Below are 24,681 nucleotides of genomic sequence, written 5' to 3' on the forward strand. Positions count from 1 at the left end.
AGACATTACTATTGAAATGCAGTCAGGCAGGCCTGAGCTTTTCTCAGTGATGCTACTTCTCTGGTATCTGTGCTAACATGCTCTGTGGAACAGCCTGCAGGGAAGAGGGAACACAAACGTGTAATGTGTATGTGTACACACACACATGCGTAAAACACACGTAAAACACACGCACGCGCACACGCACAGTCGCACAGTCGCACACACAAACACACACACACACACACACACACACACACACACACACACACACACACACACACACACACACACACACACACACACACACACACACACACACACACACACACACACACACACACACAGGTCTGCAGTCACTGGGCTAGTTCTAACAATCAGTGGTGGGGACTCGGCAGTAGCTTAACTACATTTCCCAGTGGCCTGTGGGTGACCTGTGGGTAGCTCAAGTAGTCATTAAAGCTATTACAATATTTTCACCATGTAGCTGGTTAGCTTGACAAAGGCATTTTCTGTGGCACATCAACATACAATAGCACAACAGAATCTGTTGTGCTATTTTATGTTGATGAACAGATGTAGTTTGTAGTGCAGTTCATCAAAGCCCAAACCACACCAAAGGGTCGGGTTGGGACAAAGGTTTTTAAGGTAGAGTAAACCACACCAATGCAACTCATTGAGTTGCATTGGTGTGGTCTACCTTAAAAACAGTTTAGTCCCAACCCAACCCTTTGGTGTGGTTTGGGCTTAATAGAGAATTATCCATCTCCATCCATTTGTAGCTTTCACACAGTCGTATATGTACAGTAACTATATGTATTGTTCAATCAATCACTGTCAGAACGTCCTCTGCTACAATACCAACTACATTAGATACAAAGTAGCATCAATGTAGCTAGTAACTTCTACTAACTGCACTTTTATTATGTTTCTTGCATTTTTTCCTATATTCCCATCTATTTGCTATTTAGATGAAGTGTAAGAGCTATAGCTTGGAGGGAACACACAGACATCCTGGGTGGGTTGAGTGCATGCGTGTGCATATGCGTGTGTGTACACACCTAAGCAGGGAAGACAACACACCTGACAGGGGATACAAATATAGAGCCAGCTCTCAACAAAGGTAAATAAAGACACAAAGATTAAAGTAAAGAAAGGAAGAAGAAAACAAATATTGCAGGATATTCTTTCGCAAATGATCTGGTTGGGACTGTGTGTTCGTTTCTTCTCATCCCTCAGGATTTTGAGGTGATAACAAACAACAATGTTTGACTGGAAGATTAGCTAGAGCAGTGGTTCTCAAATTGGGATCCGGGGACCCCCAGGGGTCTTTGAAGGGGTTCCAGGGGGTCCCTAGCTACATTTCAGAATCAGAATCAGAAGCCTTTATTTACCATACATGAGACATGTTAGGAATTTGTTTCGTTAGTACAGTTACAGATTGCAGTTACCACAGCTGCCATGGACGGCGCTATATTGGGTATTACATCTTTCTTGCATCACCAAAGAATTTGTTAATACAGTCAGCAATCATTTTAACTCCTTTATCCATAATGTTGGTTATTCCAAAACAGCAGATATACAATCTCACAGCGCATCACTTTGTGCCGCGCTGCAAGCGTGTACTGTAGCCTACATCTGCTATCTTTGAAAAAGAAAAGAAAAAATCTTGTGTTTCAAACATTTTGATTTTTTTTTCCAACAAATCTCTTCTGGGGTCCCTGGCACAAAACATTTTTTGATGAGGGTCTGCAGCCAAAATATATCGTTGCTGTCGGGAGGAAACCTCATAACTCCATTTTTGAGGTTTGGGATTTTTTTTCATAAATCAGTGCTATTGAACACCATTTACGTGTGTGTTTTTTCGAAAATATCGAACCAATGGAAAGTGGTAAAAAAACGCTTTGGACAAAACCTCTGAACTCCATTGGACCCTCAAACTGTCTGCTAATGCAAACTCCACCACCTCTCCCCCTCTCATGCAAGTAATTGAGAATATATAAAGTCACAACTACTGTACAACTTTGATGGGGCAGTATTGCTTTGTTTTGTATATTTTTCATTTCCTGAAAATTTTACATTTTGGAGTTAGGTGGTTTCTTCCAGACAGCAGAGAAATATAAATTTGGGATTCCTTCCTTGGCACGATTTTGTTGACCATTATCTCATTGTCTTGTTGCTGTGCAGAATGGAGAGAGAGGAACAACACATTGATATGTGACCCTGTGCATGGAGATGCTTGTACCGTGTACCTATACCAACAGGAGCAGAATGGAACACTATTTTACAGTATTAATGAACCAGTTCAATGGCACTCAACATTTTTCAAAATATTTGCGTCTATAATGACATGGGAGGCCGGATTGAAAGTTGTTCAGAAATAATACAAAACAGCTCACATTTATAACTCCAGGACAATAATGGACACCCAGTCTCCAACTTAATAAATAATATATATATATACCACAGTGTAGCCGACTCATCCCAGTACTGAATTTAGTTTTCTGGCATTCTGGCATCATGGAGTTATACTGTAGGTTTTATGCAAATCTCTGCTTCAGTGTTTTTGAGTAAGAGCCAGTGTACGTTCTATACCGTCTGTACAGTGACAGTTATTTTTTTATTCCATGCCACATGTGGAAGTAGGCTACTGTACACCATAAAAATCCTTTGTGTTAATTCAACTAAACATGGATGATTTTACACTCTCAGAGAGTTAAATGAACACAGCGTTGTACACAGTCGGTAGTCACATTCTATAATGGTTTACACCCACGGAGCCTTACTGGACACACTGACCATAGTTAAAGGGCCACTTCACCCCTTTTGCAACCAGATCTTATTTTAATGATGTTTGGGAAACAAGCAACACTTTCCTGGGGTTTTTATGTGGGTAAAATGTGTTTTTAGATATTTCAGTATTTCAAAGTGTCCAGTGTCCTATCCACAAGGAGGAGCAGTGGACCAAAGCAGTATGGGAATTGTAGTCCAGGAAGGAAGTGAGCCCAGTGTCCATGACATCATGGAGCCCATGGCCACTTTGAAATACTAAAATATCTAAAAACACATATTACCCACGTAAAAACCCCAGGAAAGTGTTTCTTGTCTCCCAAACATCATTAAAATAAGATCTGGTTGCGAAAGGGGTGAAGTGGCCCTTTAAACCTTCCCATTAGAAGCAGCTAAAGGTGGAGTTAATATACTTAAACCTGCCCCTAGTCCCCACTCTGTCTTCTGTATAACATGTGGAGCAGCTCTCGTCTCCCCTGGAACCTTGACGTGATGGATGCTTGTCCTTGACATGTCTCAAGAACGGGCCATGAGGAGGGTGGGAGGGGAAGAAAGATGGAGAGAGAGAACTTTGTAGATCTCTTGTCAGGGAGGTCAAGCACTGCAGACCAGGGGCTAAGACATGGCTGTAGGACCTGAGTGCTCCCTGACTCCAGCGTGTTCCTCCAGGGCCCTGGAGTCAACCAACCCACCAGTCTGGGGGACTATGATGTGTCTGTCATGGCCCTTTCTGCTTGAGTGGTCAATTAGCCACTGAGAGCCTTTTATCGCAGAGTCCAACATGAGTGCAGCCTCAACATCGCTTCACTTTACTTTACTGTGGGTGTGTATGCAAGGTGGAGGGTAGGGGAGGTAGGCCAGCATCGCAGACAGAGTACACCTACCCCACCCCCCCTGTGGGGCAGGCAACTCAGTCAGAAGTCAGAACAAGGGCAGTCTCTTCAGCCCAACACTAACAAACAGTGATACAACAAAGAACAGGTACTATAGCCACACAAAAGACACTAATCATTTAACTGGAGGGCTTTTCTGTTCCGCTGGTTTCAGCCTCATGCTGTTTGAAGTACGCCTCTCAGCCCCTTGATTTGTTGACTTCCAGAGAGACAGTATAAAGGGGACCAGTGTTCTAGTTTAAGACAGCTGCACCTGTCACGCAACGGTTGATAGAGAAGTGCCTTTCACTCTGAATTTCTTCTAGCGGCAGTGTTCAAATATTCGTTGACCTTTCCACGTCGCTCCTCCTTGCTGCATTTAAGCGAGACGGATGCCAAAGCGGAAGTAGTCTCGTGACTACTTATGTGTTACAGGCGCCGTTTACGAGTGCTGACAGGCTCATTCTCTGCCTCAGTAATCTCTGCATTCTCCAAAAAAAATAGATAAAGTCCCGGCCTAGACTGAAAGAATAAGCCCTGGATCAGCACTTTACATTGCATTTCCTGTCACCATGAAGTGATCACAATGCCAGTCAGAGCTTTTCGTCCCAGTGTACACTTATTATATAGAGTGGTGAGTCAAAAAGCCCAACACAGTGGTAGGCATCCTGGCCCCGGTGTGCCTTTCACATGTTAAACAGTTTCAGATGGCCCCAGCATTGTGCCACTATAATACAGCATCTGCTTTATGGCATGGAAAAAATGCATTGTCCCCAAGGGGGCGGTGAATGAGCCATTGAGGGCCGTCCAGGGTTTCTCCGGGGCGCTCAGGCTTTGACCGTGACACAGGCCGGTGGGTGGTGGTCAAACGCCATGCATACTGCCCAGACACTGTCGCTGGGCGTGTAGAGGAGTAGAAAACCGCGGCAGAAAATAAAAGACCAAGCACCAAGGGGCCAAGTGGAGCCAAGTGAGAATGTGTTTTCTTTTTTTAGAGCAACGGCAGTAACAAACAGTAGTCAATGTATTTGTCACATGCTCATTACAGTAGTACGTGTATGTGCAGTGAAATGAAGGACGGTGTGGCAGTCTCTGCCAGACTGTGCTTACAATGTCCAACATATATACAACACAAGGAAAATACAAATTAATACAAGTTAAAGTACAAAGCAGTAATAACATAATGAAAATGTAAGTAACCTGATAGGTGTGCAAAACAAGCATCAATATACCATTGGACCATTTCCATCTACTCGCATGCTCAGAACAGGAACGTCAAGGTTGATAGTGGTAGCAATGTTTCAGAGTCTGTATAGAGAGAAGGGAGACTGTATTGTGCAGAACAGTCCATACATGCCACACCACACAAGTGACTGTTATCATAAAGGCCCTGTAAGTCTCTGTATCTGGTCTCTAAGTAGGCAAGTGAAAAGTGCTGCAGTGTGCTCTGGAGCGCGGCCAGGTGGGAATGAGACGCCAGGCAGGCAGACACGGAGAGGAGAGGCAGAGAGCTGCCCTTCTCCCTTAGCTCGCCATTAAACATTTAGAGCAACATTCCTGCCTCTGGCACCGAGCTGAGAGCTGCCTGCCCTGCCACACTGTGAGGCTCTGCTGCACAACTTTTGCAGTGTCAGAGAAGTGTTCATTAATGTCATATAAGCATCCGTGATGCCGTCTGTGGGCACATTCTAATAGTTTCCCAAATGAGGACGAGGAGTGGAAGTAGGCCTACTGGAAGGCTGTATGATAATGGCAAGCATGATAGTGGTTATTATTATTTTATTCAATATTGCGAATATTGTTCCAATAACAGATCTCATTCAATGAAATGAAATGCTTCAACATTGCCGAATGCGGGATATTCCACGAGACCACGACACAATAAATCGTGGCAAATAAAATTGTACTATACAATCAATTATGCAGCACTAATGGAAAGTGAATGAAATTCTATCAAGAAGCAGAAGCCACTCAAGAGTGTTGCTCTGTTGTGTATTGGTTTAGCCATGGTGAGAGTGGTTTGTCTAAGTATACTGCAGTATCTGCACACATTTAACACTACAGTAAGTACTAAGTACGCTACGCCTAAATGGGTTTGACTTGCCCCTATTTAACAACAACATTGACTTTAATGCTACTGGGCAACTTATGATTATCATAATGATCAAGGTGAATATTAGGGCCCGTGTGCAGCTATGGACCATAACATACATATCCAAGGAAAAGCATTTTTTCCCCTTTTCATTTAACTACAGTACGTATGTAGGACTTTCACCATGGCATATTTTGGGTATATCATTATAGGGGAATTTTAAGCAGTGAAAATAGCAGATCTTCAAGCTAACGTGTTGTGACACATTGTGAGCTAATGGTAAAAGTTGTTAAATTGCACAAATTGCATTGTAACACCATCTTAGTCTACCTTGTATTGAGGAATGCAAATCTCACATCAAATATTCAAGCTAAATGCAAAATTAACAATCCAGTGCTGAGTTTTTCCTCCCTTATTACCATATCAAGCACATGCCTCCACGGTTGCTAATTTTAGCACAAAACACAAAACGTTGAGGTTGATCCAGATTTAATTCGCGGGGGCCCGATGGTGAATGAAGGCGGTTTAAGCATGCAACTCTAATGTTATGTAAAAGAGTCACTTTTAGACCATTTTAGCATGTCTGAGAAAAGAAGTGGTGTGTCAATCAAACTGAATCCCTACATGATGAGATGCCCTAAGTGGCTTCTTTATCACCAACTACTCCATTATGTTTCAGTTACACACAAGATGGGTCAGTGGAATAGAAAAGAGTTGGTCCCACTAGATATTCTGAGCAAAAAACAGACCTCTGTTATAGTGCCACATTAGATCAATGCTAGGATTTATTCAGACTCTCATTTCACATTCTTTCATGCCATTTGGAAGGCATTAATTCAGCACGGGCTGTCAAGGACGTGGAACTGCTGCGGCTTCCAAAGTTCTGCTTCAACAAGAAATTCAGATCCAAAATTCACAGCTTGGACGATCAACAGGCCAAAAGCATTTTGTTGCCATGTAGCTGGAGCATTTTTCACCACTTTCTTTTGTTGTTGTTGCTGCTGTGTTTGATACTAGACAAAGACAAAACAACCTACGTAGTTTGTTATTATAACTCAGCAGTTTTAAGTACCTTGGTGTGCACTGTGCACATCACCGGGGACTTGTCAATGCACACAGAAACTGTGGCGAGGAAGGCTAGGCAGCACATGTACCACCTTACATACAGTATAGCATTCTGGCAGGGGCTATCTACAGTATCACAGTTTGCTACGTAAAATAGCTCCTCTCGGTAGCAGCGAGCCTCAAGAGAGCGGTGGTGTCGGCCAAACACAAATTAAGTTGGGGACTTCACTCCTGTGATGGACTGGAACTAGCCTGTCCACCTGGCTTATGCAATCAACACTAACTACTAGCCAGTAAGAATGCTTTTTACTCTAGAGCAGTGTTTCCCAAACTTGGGTCGCGGACACATATTTATGGGTAGCAAGTAAAACAATAATAATCTTGTGGGTTTTTTACAAGGTTTAATGAGGTTTTTACCTCATTCAAAGAGCTTTAAACAATGACCCAACCCATAACCACTAACCAACAGAGAACATATATTTGTACAGTATCTTGCACAAATTGTATGTTATTGGATTGGATATCGCCACATAATATTGACTTCTATTTTCACAGTATGTATTTGGTTGCTAACATATTCATCCCTCTGCTGCATGAATGTATATTCTGTATGTCGTTTGCCAATATATTCATCCATTTATATTCTGAATATTTTCTATTTATATATGTTTGTGCACATTATGTATAACATCATGTTTACGTTATGTTAGTAGTATACTTTGGACTGCACTTTCAGTACAGTCTGGCAGAGTCTGCAGCACTGGATGTGCATGTCTTTGTACTTTCTAGAGTCTGCAGCACTGGATGTGCATGTCTTTGTACTTTCTAGAGTCTGCAGCACTGGATGTGCATGTCTTTGTACTTTCTAGAGTCTGCAGCACTGGATGTGCATGTCTTTGTACTTTCTAGAGTCTGCAGCACTGGATGTGCATGTCTTTGTACTTTTTAGAGTCTGCAGCACTGGATGTGCATGTCTTTGTACTTTTTAGAGTCTGCAGCACAAACATTTTACTGCAAATGCACATACGGGCGTTTGACAAATAAGGTCTCTTTAATTTCTTCTTGAATCATGAAAGAGAAACAGTGGCATGACACTGGGTTCCTCTGACTTATAGCTTTTGGTTATGAAACGGAGGGAAAACCATTGTCTTAGTAAAATGAGACAAAGAAGGCAATCAATGGAATATTCAGAACACACCTCCGTTAGGTTCAGGCCAACGATTCCACGTTAGAAAGAGGCAGGTGGGACGAACGGAGGGGCTTAGGCGACAATGAAGGAGAACAGGGCCTCAGGGCCTCCAGCGGGTTCATTGTCTCCAGCATCAAAGGAAAGGGGAGCTATATTTCAGACTGGCTGCACGGCATGTCCTGTTGATATGGAGACAACGTCCTGGTCAACCAGGACCGTCTCTCAACCCCAGCCTGACCCCTTCCTTCATCCACCCTCGTGTTCCCCTGCTCCTCACTGCTTCATCCTTACTTCCTTTAAGTCAAACACAAGGCCCTAACCTGAGCCACGGGGGCCTCCAATTCCTCAGTATTCATTGACTGTCAGACAAAACCAATGGCCGTCATAAACACACACTTTCACTCACTGTACTCTCAAATGATGGAGTACATTGGGGAACAGTCTGTAAAGTTTATAGGCTATGAACAACATGCATCATAAAGTTGTTGACAAAAGGGAAGGACAACATGCTGAGTTCCACCTAAGAGTTAGAGGGTTGGGGGAGATTTCACTTTGTTAAAGAACCATGCTTAAGTTCAACTGCTCTCTCTCTCTCTCTCTCTCTCTCTCTCTCTCTCTCTCTCTCTCTCTCCCTGCCTCTCCAAGGTTAGCTTGGTATAAATTGTTGAAACACTTGACAAAAGTATTTCATGTTTTGCATTACCTTGCTATAAACCTTTGCGACAAATAGCAATTTATTCAAATCTCTCTCTCGCTCTCAAAGTTGACATCAAATAGGGATCCTGAGAGATCAGAAATAAAACTCAGTATGACTTCAGCACATTCTCTAGCATTATCTCACATAAGCACATTAACTCAGTGGTTCCTGCGGTGTAAAGATCAGTCTAGGCTTTATGCTTTGCTAAAGGCCATGATTGAAATTTGGTCCGGGCATCATTCACCTGATATATTTCACTGCTGTGAAGTCAGCTTTGACTGATATATATAATGGCTGAATCCCATTTGGGCCATCAGTCACCCCCGTCACACAGGGACACGAGCAGTGGTGGACAAAGTACTACATTGCTTTACTTAAGTAAGATCAGTGGAGAGTGAGGCAAAGACGACCGGATTATCGTGGGCCCAGCTGAAGAAAACTGCTCAAAACAGAGTCCGATGGCGGGGTGTGATTGCGGCCCTATGCTCCACCTAGGAGCCTACAGGAATAAGTCAAATAAGTTACTTAAGTAAAAATATATATACATTGTGGTATCAATAAAAGATAAATGTAGAAATACTCTGTTACAAGAAAAAAGTCCTGTATGGAAAATGTACTTTATAGTAAAAGTATAAGTATTGGCATCAAAATGTACTTAAAGTACCAAAAGTACTCATTGTGCAGAATGTCCCATTTCACAAGTGCGTATAAAACTTGTTTGAAAATAGCAGATTTGTGACGTGTTGTGAGCTTGTGGAATGATAGTACCGGTAAATAGGGTGAAATCGTTAATGCATGATTTGTAATCATAATCTACATAGACACTGAACACTACTTAGTTACTTTCCACCACTGGAGACGAGGGTTGCGTACTAGAGGCAGTCTGTGTGGATGGATGGGAGGCAGGATGGCTGTCTGAGTGGGAGGTTTAGCGAGTTTCGGCAACACCGCCTACAGCCAGCCATAGCTTCGGATTATGGGGAGTCTAGTTTATCGCTCTCTCTCAGTGCCGAGTATTGGGTAAGAGGCATGGGTAAGCCAGGAGAGTTTGACTTGGGGCGCCAAATGTTTAATTGGATTCCTTTCATTGAGGACGAGCATGGAGAATCCAATCAGACCAGGCAGCCTCCGCCGTGGCTCCTCATTCCTGTCTGATGAGGTGCTTTATCACCCAACAATGCCTACTGTATGTTTAACACAGTGACAAAAACAGGGAGAATCTCTGCACTGAATTGATTTAAAAAAAAGTTACTTCATGATTCAAGCTTGTTAATATTCTGCCTGAAGCTTAAGTTCAAAGTAAACAGAACCACAACAGCTGGCAGTGTAGAAGAATAACATGTACACAACACTGTATTGAGAGTGTTAACAATCCCAGTACAAAGGAAACCAGAGAGTTCTATGTCTCAATACAGCTGATGAGTAGCATTACCGAGGGACAATACAGTGTGTCTCTGGTTACAGAAGGGTGTGCACCATGTCCCTTTCACCAGAACCACATCCAGACACCAGTGTGGAAATACGGTACTTCCTTTCCCCTGCAACCTGTTAACACTCTAGTCTAGATAGAACAGCTGGATCACCAAGTGTAACTAGAAAGGCGTGCTCAGTAGAGTGCAAATCTCTGCCAGGAGGCATGCTCTAATAATAATAGACGTGTACTTTATGCAGCAAACTTTCTGTATAGAGCCATGAAAGTAGCACGGCATGTGATTACCAGACGTCATAATGCACCGCTGTTTGCCTTCTCTCATACTGTACATATTCATTGTCTACGTTCCTTTCCAGCTTTCCTTAATTCAGATTTCTTTGTAATTCACAGACTGGCTGTTTAACATGTGGTGTTTATCACTACGAACTTTAGTCTATTTTCGTCACCAAGGGGTTATAATGTCAACATTCAAGTGCAAGATGTAGGCTAACCCAGGTAAAGTAATGCATCACTCTACAAGTTTAACTAAAGTTGTAAAGTCATTTCTGATACAGACATATCCTTGGATCAAGTCGGTCATCAGACTAATCCTTTTTTAATCATCCTATTAGGTCAATCTTGATATAACTTTATGTTGTGATAATAATATAGCGTTTCGGCCTGTATGGCCTTCCTCAGCGTTTGTCAAACGCTGAGGAAGGCCATACAGGCCGAAACGCGTCCGTTTGTCAGTCTCAGGCAGAGGTAAATAAAATCATGCAAAAGGACATACAATGAGTGCTGGCATTCTTCATCTCTACTTATATCCTCGAGCCTTGCACCTATAAGAATTTTGTTTGAACCTGGAGTGCTGCGGGTTGTCTGCTACAGGCAGTACTATTCTCTCATAATAATATAGCAGCAGCAGCCTTCTAGACTATGCCAGTCAACTGTTTTCCGTGTGCGACACAAGGCACCACCGCCGCCTGCCCACCACCACCACACCACATCACATTTAAAGTCAAAGATAGCGAGCAGTGATACAAACAGGCAAAGACCTATGATCTATTCAATTTAGAGCATCGTTTCGGTCACACACAACCTTCCTCAGATGCCTGCGGAATGTTTGTGACTGAAACCTTGCTCTAAATCATTTTCTTTTTTAAATACCAGACGATACACATCATAACTACAGTGCATCAGAAGTAATTCAAGAAATGTCAGTGACGTAATAGTAATACAGTTAGCCCAAGAGTGGGACCAGAAGCACAGAGGCTGCTCAATACATCCATTCTATTCAACAAGCACATTTCCCGACAGCAGCGTTGAGTGGACTTTGACTCAGAGCTGACTCCTCAACATACCTCTAAATGTCAGACACAATCGAGATGTTGACTTCAAAACCCGGACCTATATGAATCCCCTCTAAATGACACATAAGTGGCCAAAAAAGACTGAAAGTGTCCTATTTTTCTCTTGTAGGAACTGTGGAGGCGTGCTGTCATTCACGCACTAACCCCTGTGAGTAACTCGTCCGCCATGGCTCTGCTCAAAGGGGAATATGGTCATGTGTCATTGTTCCAGGGGTCCGGAGAGGCCCCTAACCACCCAACCTTGAAGACCCAACCATTTAGGTCTGATTCACACACTGGGCTCCTTTCAGCATCAGTCAGCACAACACTGTGCCCAAACCACCATAGGGAATAAAACATAGTCTGTGGAAAATTCAGACTGACATAGTTGTGTGTTTGATGTCAAAATATAGAACACTTGAAAGAGGAGATTGTGTGCACATCTTGTACCTGTATTTAGGCCAGGTGCTGTCTGTCCCTCCATAAAATATATAAAATAAAGGCGAAAGCCACAAAAAAACATCTGCACACCGGTTTAAAGCTCCCAAACAATGTTATTAATGCTGCCACAGGCAATATCTGTAACTCTGTAAACACCCAACCATCATGGACCATGAGAATACTTAGCTATAGGTCTCTTAAAAGAGCATACAAGCCACATCCATGAGATCAGTGGCAGCACATTTTCATCAAGCACTAAACAATACGTGTGATTGAAACTATGAAGCCAGGGGGCACCGAGAACCTTGACAGTCTCTCAGACAGAGGAACAAACAGAGAGCTAGACATGACTGCGTGGAGGCCCAGACAGCTCCCAACCACACTGACTGTTTCATTGGGTTACAGGCACTGATAAATGAAGTCACCACTCGTAACATCCTCCCTTAATTCCTATACGGCCCAAAGCAGGGAATTATGCTAGCGAGTAGTGACAATGACATTCTTTCAGGCTCTGAAGAACCCTGGCTGTGAGAAGCTAGGGAAGGACAGAGAGGAGATTACACTGATTGCTATTCCACTGATACGGTTTGATCCTAAATTGCTCTGGCATCTGATCTGAGCCCAATTTCTATACAGCCCCAATGGCCTGAGCGTGGTCATATCCTCATGGCTGCTGTCCTTGTTTTTTTTAATTTATTAATACATTAATCAATACAATTCACAGTCAATGTTTTTTCAAGTGCCAACATGTGTGCCTGGTTAAATGAAGCCCATATAAATAATCAAATGTGTAACCTGCATTGTGAACAAAACAGTGCAAAACAGTGCAAAACGGTACAGCACCACTGAGTGGTGCTGTACTGTACTTGTGCTGTAATACTGTACTGTACTGACTGTACTGTACTGTACAAGCCCTGCTCCCTGGCCTCTCTCTCTCTGTGTGTCTGTGTGTGTAGGTGTGCGTGCGTGCGTGCGTGCGTGCGTGCGTGCGTGCGTGCGTGCGTGCGTGCGTAACAGACTAAATTAACAGTGACACTTGGTGGTCAACAAACGCTATTTCCGTACTCGGACGGGACAGACAGAGACAGACACAGCCAGGGAAACACATAGCTCTCTATAGGAGTGGCTAGCACCACTCCAAAACATCACACCCGTGTGAAGTGAGAGGCGCTTTTTATCATCGTACATCATCATCACCGACCTCTTACTGACAGTTGAGAGTTGAAAGACTACAACATATCAATGTTTGTGTTACGCAATGTTTGTGTTTACACTATGACGTAAAATTGTCAATTCTTTGTCAATGGGAATTTAATGTTTGTGTTGGGACAAAGTTTGCGCACACACACTAAGAGCTGGACATATGGGCTAACGCCCCTTAAAAATATATACTATACTCCGGTTAATCTGTTTAGATCACCAATAGTTGAGTTGTGATATACAGATTCAGAACAGCAGTGCCTGAAGGTGGTGACAAAAACACTAGTGTGGTGTTGGTATGGCTTTTATCCCTCTCCATTCATTCCCATGTGTTCAAACTGCAGAACTCAGAACCAGGCAGCAAGAAGAGCCTGGAATAGAAGCATTTGCCATAGCTGACAGAATGAATTAGTCTCCAGGCAAACATATCTAATGCTCATTGTTCTGATACTAGGCGCTATTGGCCCATCACTCAACATGTGATCTCCAAACGGTTCAGCCGATTGGCGTTGGGAGAGTAAAGGGGGAATGGTTTCAAAGCACCAATTTGATGATTCTAATGGTTTTTTGACCCCAATCTCCCCTAATCATTTTGCAGCTGGGGCGAAGAAGATTATCTGGGTAGGGGCCAGATTATGCTTTTACAGAACACGCAGTACAAAGACAATAGAGAAAAAAAAGAAAAAAAAGAATGACACAAAACCAGTAGTTTTTTTGTTTGTTTAGGTTTTGGGACATTTATCTTGAGCTGAATGGAATAATCTCACATCGACATTCACGTTTGTTTATCATCCAGTGTGTTTTTGCCTCCCCTGGGAGAGTTTCTTCCCAGGATTCTGTGTTTGGTGTTCGGTGTGTGTGTGTGTGTGTGTGTGTGTGTGTGTGTGTGTGTGTGTGAGAGAGAGAGAAAGTGATGGGGGTGGGGGGTTAAGGGATGAAAAAAGGGGAGAAGAAAAGCCCATTGGTCTCAGCGCCACAGAATCAGCATCTCGAGCCAAGCTGTCATCTCGGTTGGATTAAGGGCCTTTCGGAGGTGGCGGCTGCTACACCCCTAAGATGGTCCCTATATATATATATATACACCCATGAGATGGGGTCTGGGTGGGGGTTAGAGGGTGGGGGCAAAGGCTAAGGGCATTAGCGGTCCTGTCCTAAATAAGACCTCCAGGTCACTGGGCCTCCTGAACCATGGCAAAGCCATTTTGTGTTTCCGTGTCACTTTCATTCGTGAGCTGACAGCCAAGTGTCCCCCGTCCTTCCTGTTGATTCAATCCACTGTTGCATCATGAGCAAAATGAGGGCCGAAGTAAGCTATGACCCCCCCCCCCCCCCCCCCCCCCGTTCTGCTTCGCTTCACACACACACACACACACACACACACACACACACACACACACACACACACACACACACACACACACACACACACACACACACACACACACACACACACACACACACACACACACACACACACACACGTGATATATTTATACTTCGTTTTGGGGCATTTATTTGTGCAGTTTTCTGTTTCGAAGAAGTGAATGTAATATTTTTTATTTAATTGATGTTTTTGCTGTTTTATAATCACGTAAGGGATGGGTCTTATGACAATTAAGACACGGAAATAAAAATGAATTCATTGACACACACACACACACACACACACACGCACACACACACACACACACACACACACACACACACACACACACACTTACGAGTTCATATTTACACACAGAGGTAAGATTCAACAAGCGGAGGCTACAGAGCATGGGAATGAGGGGAGTGCTGGTAGATTTAGCTTTGCTCTTTCTTGGCAGGGCTCTCGTTTTAAATCTCCAATGTGATGGCTGGTTTAAGAGCTGCAGTGGCGTATTTGCTGAGCTATTAGACAACACAAGTGGGAGGCACCACTGTGCCAACACAGAGAGAGAGAGAGAGAGAGAGAGAGAGGGGTCTGGTGGGGGGGCGGGGGGGTTGGAGGGCTCACAGGACAGGTTCTTCTTAAGCTCTATGCAAATGGGAGGAAGAGAGAGTCATGAGAACAGACTAGGGAGCATGCAAGTGCACGGTCTTCCCAAACCCCCTGAATGTCCTTGCCAACAAGCATCCTACTGGTGGAGCAATGCTTGTCTCCAGTTGTCTGGCCCCACTGTACTGAACTCTAAGCTGGGCATTTGGAACAGAGGCAGCTGTTGATGATGTTGTTGTTGTTGTTATTGTTGGAGCCACTGCCTAGTAAAATCCTCAGTGTTCATTTATACTTCTGTGTGTAGAAGATTAAAGGGATAGTTTTTTAACTTAAGCTGTATGAAATACTTATAGTGTTGCAACTGTATTAATTGTTTGTCCGAGTCCCGTGGTGGGAGTTCTGCTCTGGTTTTGGTGAAATATTAAGTAGTTCCGGTCATTTTGTGGGGGGCACAGGGGACCACGAATTAAAAGTAAATTAATTTACAAAGCTAGTGTCATTTGTATTGTTGAGCTATTTCTTTTTTTTAAAACATATGTTTATTGATTTTTCTTTACAACATAGTAATTTCAAAGCAATTATTCACATATATTTCACCCCCCCCCCCACATCCCCATGGCAGCACAAATAAGAAACATCAGGAAATGTCCATAAATACAGAACAAATAAAATAATAACAAAACAAACAAAAAACACATTACATAGAGTTAAACAAACAAATGCACAATGTCCATCACAGTTCCCTACCCCCACCCCACAGCTGACTACTCCAATTAACCACTATACATCCAAAGCCTCTTCAATATCACCTCGCTTAATGAAGTCCAAGAACTTATCCCATATCTTATAGAATACAGCAGGTTTCTTCCTAATTACATACGTTAGTTTCTCATGTGCCAAACTGGTCGTTAAATTCCTCAGCCAAAAGCCGATCGTAGGGGCATTGACATTCTTCCAACATAGCGCAATTGAGCGTCTGGCCTGTAACAGGCAAAGGTCAGTCATTATTTTTTCTTTACTATTTAGTGTACAATTTAATGGATAAATACTGAGTATACATAATTTAGGACAAAGAGGAACTGAACCTGATGTAATCTGAGAGACATAATGGACCACAGACCTCCAGAATGTTTTAATCTCCTCACATTCCCATAAGCAATGGAATAGTGTACCTTTATGTTCCCTACATTTATAACATAAATCAGGGATGTTTGGATCGAATTTATTTACTTTCTCCGGGGTTATATAAATTCTCATTATCCAATTATACTGAATTAGTCTTAATCTAGTATTGTTGAGCTATTTCTACCATATAGTGCAACTTTCGTTCATTTTTTACCCCTCTATCACATTTTTTGTCCATATCACTACTCCCAAAAATAGTTCCATGTGATAGAGGGGTCAAAGTTGAATGAAAGTTGCGCTAATACTTTAGAAATAGGTCAACAATACAAAAAAGAAAAGGTGTTTTGTTCAAACGGGCCAATCCAGCAAACTTTGAAAGCCAATGTTAGCCAATTAGGATGGAATTTGAGATCTTGAGCACATGACTATAGAGATACTATGTAACGATTTGCGGGATTTTTGGACAGAATCTGGAGGAGTAATATCAACAAATGTGTTTTGCAAAAGTCCTGCTGCTATTAAAGTCAGATGTGAAAAATGCTGGTCAAAGATCACTTTTCCTTCATGGCCTGCAATGTTTCACGCAAAGTTTCACGCAGATTGGTTATTATTAAATATGTGAAAATCGGCCTCATGGTGGCACTATAACAGGCCGTTCTGGAAGATTTGGGGCAGAGGTTCGTTGTTGGCATCCAGGGAGTGTGTGTGCAAAGTTTAGCATCGACCGGGTCAACGGTGCCGGACATTAGCTGTACACAGATGGACGGACGGAGTGCAAAACAAACTCTCCCCATGCCTTCGGCTGGTGGAGACAATGACGTTAGTATTGTGGATTAATTTACTTTTAATGCGTGGCCCCAGTGCCCCACACAAAATGACCATAACTACTTAATATGAACCAAAACCAGAGCAGAACTCCCACCACGGGACTCGGGAAATTAATTAATACAGTTGCAACCACTATATTAATGGCAAGTATATTTCATACAACTTAAGTTCAAAAATTGTGAACTATCCCTTTAAGAATGTGTCCATTTGGGTCCAATCGACCACTTTCAACATGACTAGAAGCTAGTCAGTCATCAGTGGCGGCATCAGGCGTTCAAAAGTGCGGGGACATTTTCAGAACAGAGTGGTGCTAGACCAGCGCTGGTCGGGAGAACCACGTCGACCCTATAGAGGGTATGCGCATGCTTAAAGTGAATGGCACATCGAGTGGCAAATCGAGTGGCAAAGCAACATGCAAAGTGAGTTTAACATTGTTTAATGTTGTTTAATGCAATCAGATAGGACTTTTCTGTTTGGATGCATGAGCTGTCAAGGCCACTCAGTAGGCATTCCTGCATAACTTCCGGGTTTGATGATGATGTCACACGCATACTCTCTATTCTGATTCTGGTAGTGTGATGGCAAAAAAAGGCAAAAAAAATGTTTTGAATATTTGCAAAAAATGTGAAAATAGCGCATCTATAAGCTTTTATAGTGCCTTGTGTGAGCTTGTATATCCATCTAATGCTGGTCAGAGCCTGAATGAGCCTGATGCTGTAGCTTGACACAGTCCCATACAAGGGAATCTACTCCTGCCTTCAAACGGGGGCTCAAGAACCCAGCCCTCTTTTGTGGCTCTCCTCGGGACTGACCCCCCCCCCCCCCCACCCCACCACCACCTACTGCACAAGAAAGGGGTGAGAACAACAGCCCAGCCATGGGGATGGAGAAAACAGACCCCCTTTGTTCCTGCCCAGCCTCGTCTCAGCGTCCATTGAGGCCCTCCTCCAGCCCGCCCACCCACCCGCCACCCCCAAAAACCCTCACTTTCCCTTCCCCTCCCCCCTCTGCTTCTAGTGGGTGGTGTAACCCATCTCATCCTTGCTGCCACATCTTCATGTCGTTCCTATGGAGAGCCTTGCAACTGAGGTTAGAGATGGAGGGAGATCAAGTTGTTTACTTGAAGTCAAAGCTGGATGGATAACCTGTTAGATATTAGAAAAACTGGGCATGTGAGAGGAGATAAAACTCTGCAATATTACTTTACATTATCCTCTTCTCCCCACTTTAACAGAGAGGCTCTGTTGGTGTCTATCGCAGGCGTTTGGTTGGAACAGAAAAGAGAAATGCTCAGGCTTTGTTCTCACTGGGGTGTAACTTGACATGGTGTTCCCTGGGTAGCCGTGAGTGATTGGGCCTGTCGACTCTGGTGGTGAAATCACCTGACATTGGTAATGATTCCATTCTGGTGGTGAAATCACCTGACATTGGTAATGATTCCATTCTGGTGGTGAAATCACCTGACATTGGTAATGATTCCATTCTGGTGGTGAAATCACCTGACATTGGTAATGATTCCATTCTGGTGGTGAAATCGCCTGACATTGGTAATGATTCCATTCTGGTGGTGAAATCGCCTGACATTGGTAATGATTCCTGTAATCTCAAGTCCAATACTTTGGCACTACGTGGTTACCGACGGCTAGGAGGATGTTCAGACGTATGCTCGATAAACTGAAGTCCAAACGTTGTCTGTTGGGTTCACAAACAAAGATATTTATTACCATAGCCGGTCTGTCACCTCCTCAGCATATACAATAAATACTCAAATAAACAATCAAACGTACAGGATACGGACCACAGCTCTTACAAACACAGTTGAAAACATTGTGCCTCTGCCAATCAGCAACACCTGCTGCTTGATTATGGATGTATTAAATATCCTGGCAACTTGGCCTTGACCATGGCCTGCATTGTGACGTCATCAAATGAATACTAAAACAATATAGAGTATAGAAATCATGTGGCTCTTACAATTCCATTCTGGTTGTGAAATCACCTGACATTGGTTATGATTCTATTCTGGTGGTGAAAACATCTGACATTGGTCAGTGTTATTTAGCTCACTGAGTGTATCACAAAGTATTTAATTTACTTATTTTATTTGACTTTATTTATTTTGGTGGTATTAATTTACTTTATTTTTTCACTGTTGTTTGCATACCTCTTTGCAATTGTCAGATTTAGAATTGTGTTTATTTCTTTCAGATACATTTTCCAAGTGAATATAACCATATTATAAATTAAATAAGTTAAATGCTGCAATTTGTAAAAATGACAAAATATGACTCCTAACGTTGTTGAAGTGTGACTGATAAAATGTCCCTGGGAGTCTGGGACCCATCTAAAAGACCACCCCTGGGTCCCCCCATTACATTCCCACCCATTACATTGAAAACCTATTTACATCACTGTTGAATGCCATTGAAATGTAATGGCCATTTTTGAGTGTTTTTGTAAACAAACATTGAAGACAAAAGTGAGGACGCAAAGTGTGATTGGCCAGAATGAAATGATGTATGATGAGCACCCCTCACTTCACACAGCTGTGATTGTTTTTTGAGTGGTGCAACCACTCCCTTACGGAGCTAGCTGGGCAACCACTCCCTTACGGAGCTAGCTGGGCTAGCTGGGTCCCAGCCAGCCAGCCAGCCAGCCAGCCAGGGACCCAGGCAGCCAGCCAGCCAGGGACTCAGCCAGCCAGGGACCCAGGCAGCCAGCCAGCCAGGGACTCAGCCAGCCAGGGACCCAGCCAGCCAGCCAGCCAGGGACCTAGGCAGGCAAGCAGGGACCCAGCCAGCCAGCCAGCCAGGGACCTAGGCAGGGACACACACTGCTGGACAATGGAGTGGCTGCACCACTCAGAAATGGATGCTATAGCCAGAGTCCATGACAGAAACGAATGGATTCAGCTCTGGGTCAAGCACGTTAAAAATCAGAAGAATATCTGTGGCTTCTCTAAAGACATCAGTCTCCATCCACTCACAATCATTTAAACATGTAAACATCAACACTTGCAGCTGTGTGGTGTGGACCCACAGGAATGTGTCAATCCCCATTAGCGCTCCATGTCTAACCAAGTGTGAAACCCTAATTGCACCAACCAGCTTGCATTCTCTCTTGCCTCATAACCCAAGTGTGTGTCTGAGAGAGACAGAGAGAGTGAGAGTTGAGAGACAGAGAGAGTGAGAGTTGAGAGACAGAGAGAGTGAGAGTTGAGAGACAGAGAGAGTGAGAGTTGAGAGACAGAGCGGAAGAGAGAGTGTTGAGAGACAGAGCGAAAGAGAGTGAGTGAGTGAGTGAGTGAGTGAGTGAGTGAGTGTGTGTGTGTGTGTGTGTGTGTGTGTGTGTGTGTGTGTGTGTGTGTGTGTGTGTGTGTGTGTGTGTGTGTGTGTGTGTGTATTCCAATAAAGTGGCAGAAACATACAGGAACAGCAGCATAATATTATGAACATCAGCGAGCGCCGAGCACACATGTCTACATGTGCATCCTAGCATATACATTCATCAAAATTAGCGCCACACTCAAACGCAGTTCAAACAGCCGTGAGGCGGGACGGGGGACATCGCTTCCCTCTGCGGTCCCCTAATGAGACACTCATCAGTCCCAAAATGAGGTGGACAGGCTTGTGACAGAGGACCTGCCATGTGTCTGCCGTGTGCTGCTGTGTGTGACTGTGTGCGTGTGTGTGTGTGTGTGTGACTGTGTGTGTGTGTGTGTGTGTGTGTGTGTGTGTGTGTGTGTGTGTGTGTGTGTGTGTGTGTGACTGGCCCAGTGGGAACAGACACAACCGACTACGGTGACACTAATGGATGTGCAGGGGCCTCCATTGGTCCCCAGAGATTGCCCCCCCCCCACCACCACCACCATCACAGCAGAACAGCGTAATGCCTCCATTCACGCTCAGCATCAGATCATCTCCATGTAAAGCAGATACACGTGTTTCCACAACGCAGTTCAACCAGAATGACCCGTAATGAATGAAAGCTGCCATATCCAGTGCCACTTCACATACCGGTAATATGCCAGAAAAATCACCACAAGCCAATAATTACGTCCAGTGGCGATGCAGCAATTGGTAAAGCTGACTGTTGAATTATTCAAGGCAATGATACACTTTTTGCAGGTTATCTCAACTTTTAAAATCCTGGCATCTTTACCCAACTATACTGTCTAAGGTTGGGTTCCGGAAGGACCTGGATCCAACATTGGAGGACGTACTTTTGTGACAAGAGCGCCCCTCACTTCATTAGGAATCGTTACAGTTAACCATTAAGGAATCGGAATCGTTACTATCTTAAAGGATCCCAACCCTACTACTGTCTGGACTGTACGGTAATTCAGAATAATTTGAGCAAAAAAGGAAGCGTAGCATTGGGACTGGAGTAATGAATGCAATGCACAATCCAATGTGTCACAGTCTTCAAACTACTTCATCTGAGGAGACGCTTACGTCACCGGCGTGACGAACTGAGACTATATTGTCTCGTCCGTCAGTTGGGGCAGTACACGACCGCTGCGGACGGATGGTGACAACAAGGAGCGTCTATCCCTTCCCTTCGGCTTCTTCTCGCAGGATTGTCTGCGTATTTCTGCGGCCCACAGAACGGAATAAGTAGCATTTTCTTTCCACCACCCAGGCCTTTCCCATAGCCCACGGAGTGTAGCGCAGCCTGCCTGGCTGCCCGCCTGGCCCGCCACTGCTTCTAGGTCAGCGGTGGTTGATGACCGGGTGCTCTCACAATAACATCCAGCCAACGTGTGCCTGATAATCTCTTAGTTATGCAAATCTCCCCGGATGAATAGGATAGTGTTAGAGCCATTTGTGCTGAGGGTGAAAGTAAAAGATGGAGGTCATCATGAAGTAGGCCGCAATCTTTCGATTATTAATCTTCTCCCTGCCTGTACGCTCCATGGCGGTTGGGTGAGAGTTTGCCTGAGGTTGAAGCAGTGGTCAGGGATGAGTGTCAATTAAACCACTTTGTTTACCCTTTAAAGTCTCCAATCCAATCCACTTTATTTGTAGAGCACATTTAAATCAACAGCGTTGAACCAAAGTGCTGTACAATAAGTAAACAAATATCAACTACTCGGAATAAAAACTGGTGAAAAACACAGAGGGTGCAACACATATAAACAGTAACACATATGTCAAACGGATACAGCAACTCTTAGTCTGAATCATCGAAAGCCAAGTAGTACAAGTGAGTTTTCAAACGTAATTTAAACACAGGCAAGGTTTGACATGCTCTAAGATATGGGGTGGAAGATTGTTCCACAGTTTGGGTGCTACAAACTGTAAAAAGATCCATCTCCCCTGGCCTTCAGCCTTGTTTGTGGGACCATAAGAAATGACTGGCTAGTAGACCTCAAGACCATTGTAGTGTTAGTGGAAGCCGGAAGGTACAGTATAAGCTCTGATATGTACTTAGTTGATCGGAGTCCACAGGGGTCTATGTATGTACTATAGGCCCTCTGCATCAAATTTCTATACTGAAAATAGCAGAATGTTCGCCTCAGAATTATGACACTGCAGTGTTCAATTGTCTAAGTAATTTTAGTTAAAATGACAGTCAGTTGGGTCAAAGAAATAACTCATCATGGTGAATCATGGGTTAAAGTGATACAAAAAGGATGCTATACTGCATTATAAAGCTGCATCATACATTTTGCCGCCTATTTCAGGATTAATGCAAAGACGGCATACGGCACAGATAGGACAGACACTGTTATCTTCTTGGGAGAGATTAACAATAGTCTGCTTAGGCAGACACAGTAAACATTTACTAGAAAGTGTGTCAGGCAGTGCTGAGCACAAGAAGAACAACGCCCTCAGACAATAAAGCAACAGTCATTAGCATTAATGTTTTAATTGGACTTAGAGAGAGAAAGTGTGCAGCCATAATGTGCGTGTGTGTGTGTGCGCTGTGCGTGAGAGAGAGAGAGAGAGAGAGAGAGAGAGTGTGTGTGCTCGCTGTGCGTGAGAGAGAGAGAGAGAGTGTGTGTGTGTGTGTGTGTGTGTGTGTGTGTGTGTGTGTGCGCTGTGCGTGAGAGAGAGAGAGAGAGAGTGTGTGTGTGTGTGTGTGTGTGTGTGTGTGTGTGTGTGTGTGTGTATGTGTGTGTGTGTGTATGTGTGCGCTGTGCGTGAGAGAGAGAGAGAGAGAGAGAGAGAGAGAGAGAGTGTGTGTGTGAGGACTCGAGAGGATAAGGGAGGGGTGGGTGTGTTGGTGAGTGCCCGATGAATGAAGGTCTGACCAAAAGGAGACAGGGGAAGAGGAGGGGGTGATAAGGGGATGGGGGGGGGGGGGGGGGGGGTTTCCAGTAACGACAGTTGTTTGGCTGAGTATTATTGTTTGAAATAATAAATGACATCATGAGATGTCATAAATCTCTGGGGAAGTGGGGATCGTCATAATCACATCTCTGGTCTCATAAAGGGAAACCAGACTGGACAAATTGACAGCGTCAGAAACATATTAGATTTGTAGCCCATTTAAATGCCAATATTATAGAAATTAAATATTTCTGGAATAAATCCGTTTAGAATGAGGATTTAGAGCACAAGGAAAACACATGGAAAATGATCAACTGTGAAACAGACTGGCAAATTATTAAGCAGCAATCTCTCATCTCTTTCTCTCACTGTCTGTCCTATTTCAAAAATCCAAAAATATATGCTGGCTGGATCATTTGACGCAAATGTGCAATGATAGAGTAATCAGTCTTTACATAATGCGTTAATATCCCATACAATTTCATTCAGCATCTTTTCGGGAGCATACACACACAGGCTGCTACACATACATACCAGTGCAAGATTTGACAGCTGCGCACCAGACCAATCACTGATGCGACCAGTGCACCTGTTTTCTATGGACCATGCAGCGATCCGAACCACCAAGACGAGATTTAAAAGCTTTTAAAAAGTCGGCCACGGTCCGGTAAAGAAACAGCTTAAAAACCCATCCAGCGGGACAGTATTGTCACCGTCAACGCTCCACCAGCAGCACCCTGCAGTATCCTACACACACTCAACAACAACTCAAAAGACTGACAGACAGTCAATCCTCAAACTCTTCACAGTGAAACAGAAGAGGCATATATAGATAGTAGGCGACGTTGTATTCCGCTCACCTTATTTATCCCTCGTCTCCGACGTATAGCCTATAGTGCGCAGTGGATGCCGAAGGTTGGGTCCTCGTGTTGTCGGCGTTTTCCGCGACAGAGCGACGATGTAGCTACGTGTCTCCCGTGTGTGTATTTTTACGAGTCCCGTCCGTCGCTCAGCTTGTTTCCTGAGTCCTCCTTCCTCCGCACCAGTACAGGCTACAGTCCCTGGTCCTCTCTCTCCTCTCCTCTCTCCCACCAGTTCACACGGGCGGGCGCTCTGTGGGCGCACGGCACGCCAAATTGCGCGCACTGCAGCGCCTCTGCCTGCGAATGGTGGCCTCGAGGCACTGACAGGTTCCAGCTAAAATATCTATACGAATATACGATAATAGGTCCTATTACTTTCCCCTCTCTGGAGGGTAAAAAAAAGCAACGTATTTGTGCTGTGCCACAGTCAGCCGTCGTGCGTGTCATTTATGATTTAAACGAATTCATATGGAGCTCAGCACGTGCCCTGTATGCCAGGTGTAGCTAATCAGTGCTGGTGTGTCAAG

The 24,681-nt window shown here is 43.9% G+C and overlaps 1 protein-coding gene across 1 annotated transcript in view; it reads right to left on the reverse strand.

Moving 5' to 3' along the window:
* LOC306923624 (neuronal cell adhesion molecule-like) overlaps window positions 1-24,403 on the reverse strand; it is a 111,588-nt gene extending 87,185 nt beyond the window's left edge. The window contains exon 1 of the mRNA XM_079501822.1: window positions 24,152-24,403. The gene's annotated coding sequence lies outside the window, so the exon portion shown is untranslated. The remainder of the gene's footprint in view (window positions 1-24,151) is intronic.
* Window positions 24,404-24,681: the final 278 nt, after the last annotated feature.

Source organism: Electrona antarctica, assembly GCF_951216825.1.
Source record: "Electrona antarctica genome assembly, chromosome: 5".
NCBI classification, from domain to species: Eukaryota; Metazoa; Chordata; class Actinopteri; order Myctophiformes; family Myctophidae; genus Electrona; species Electrona antarctica.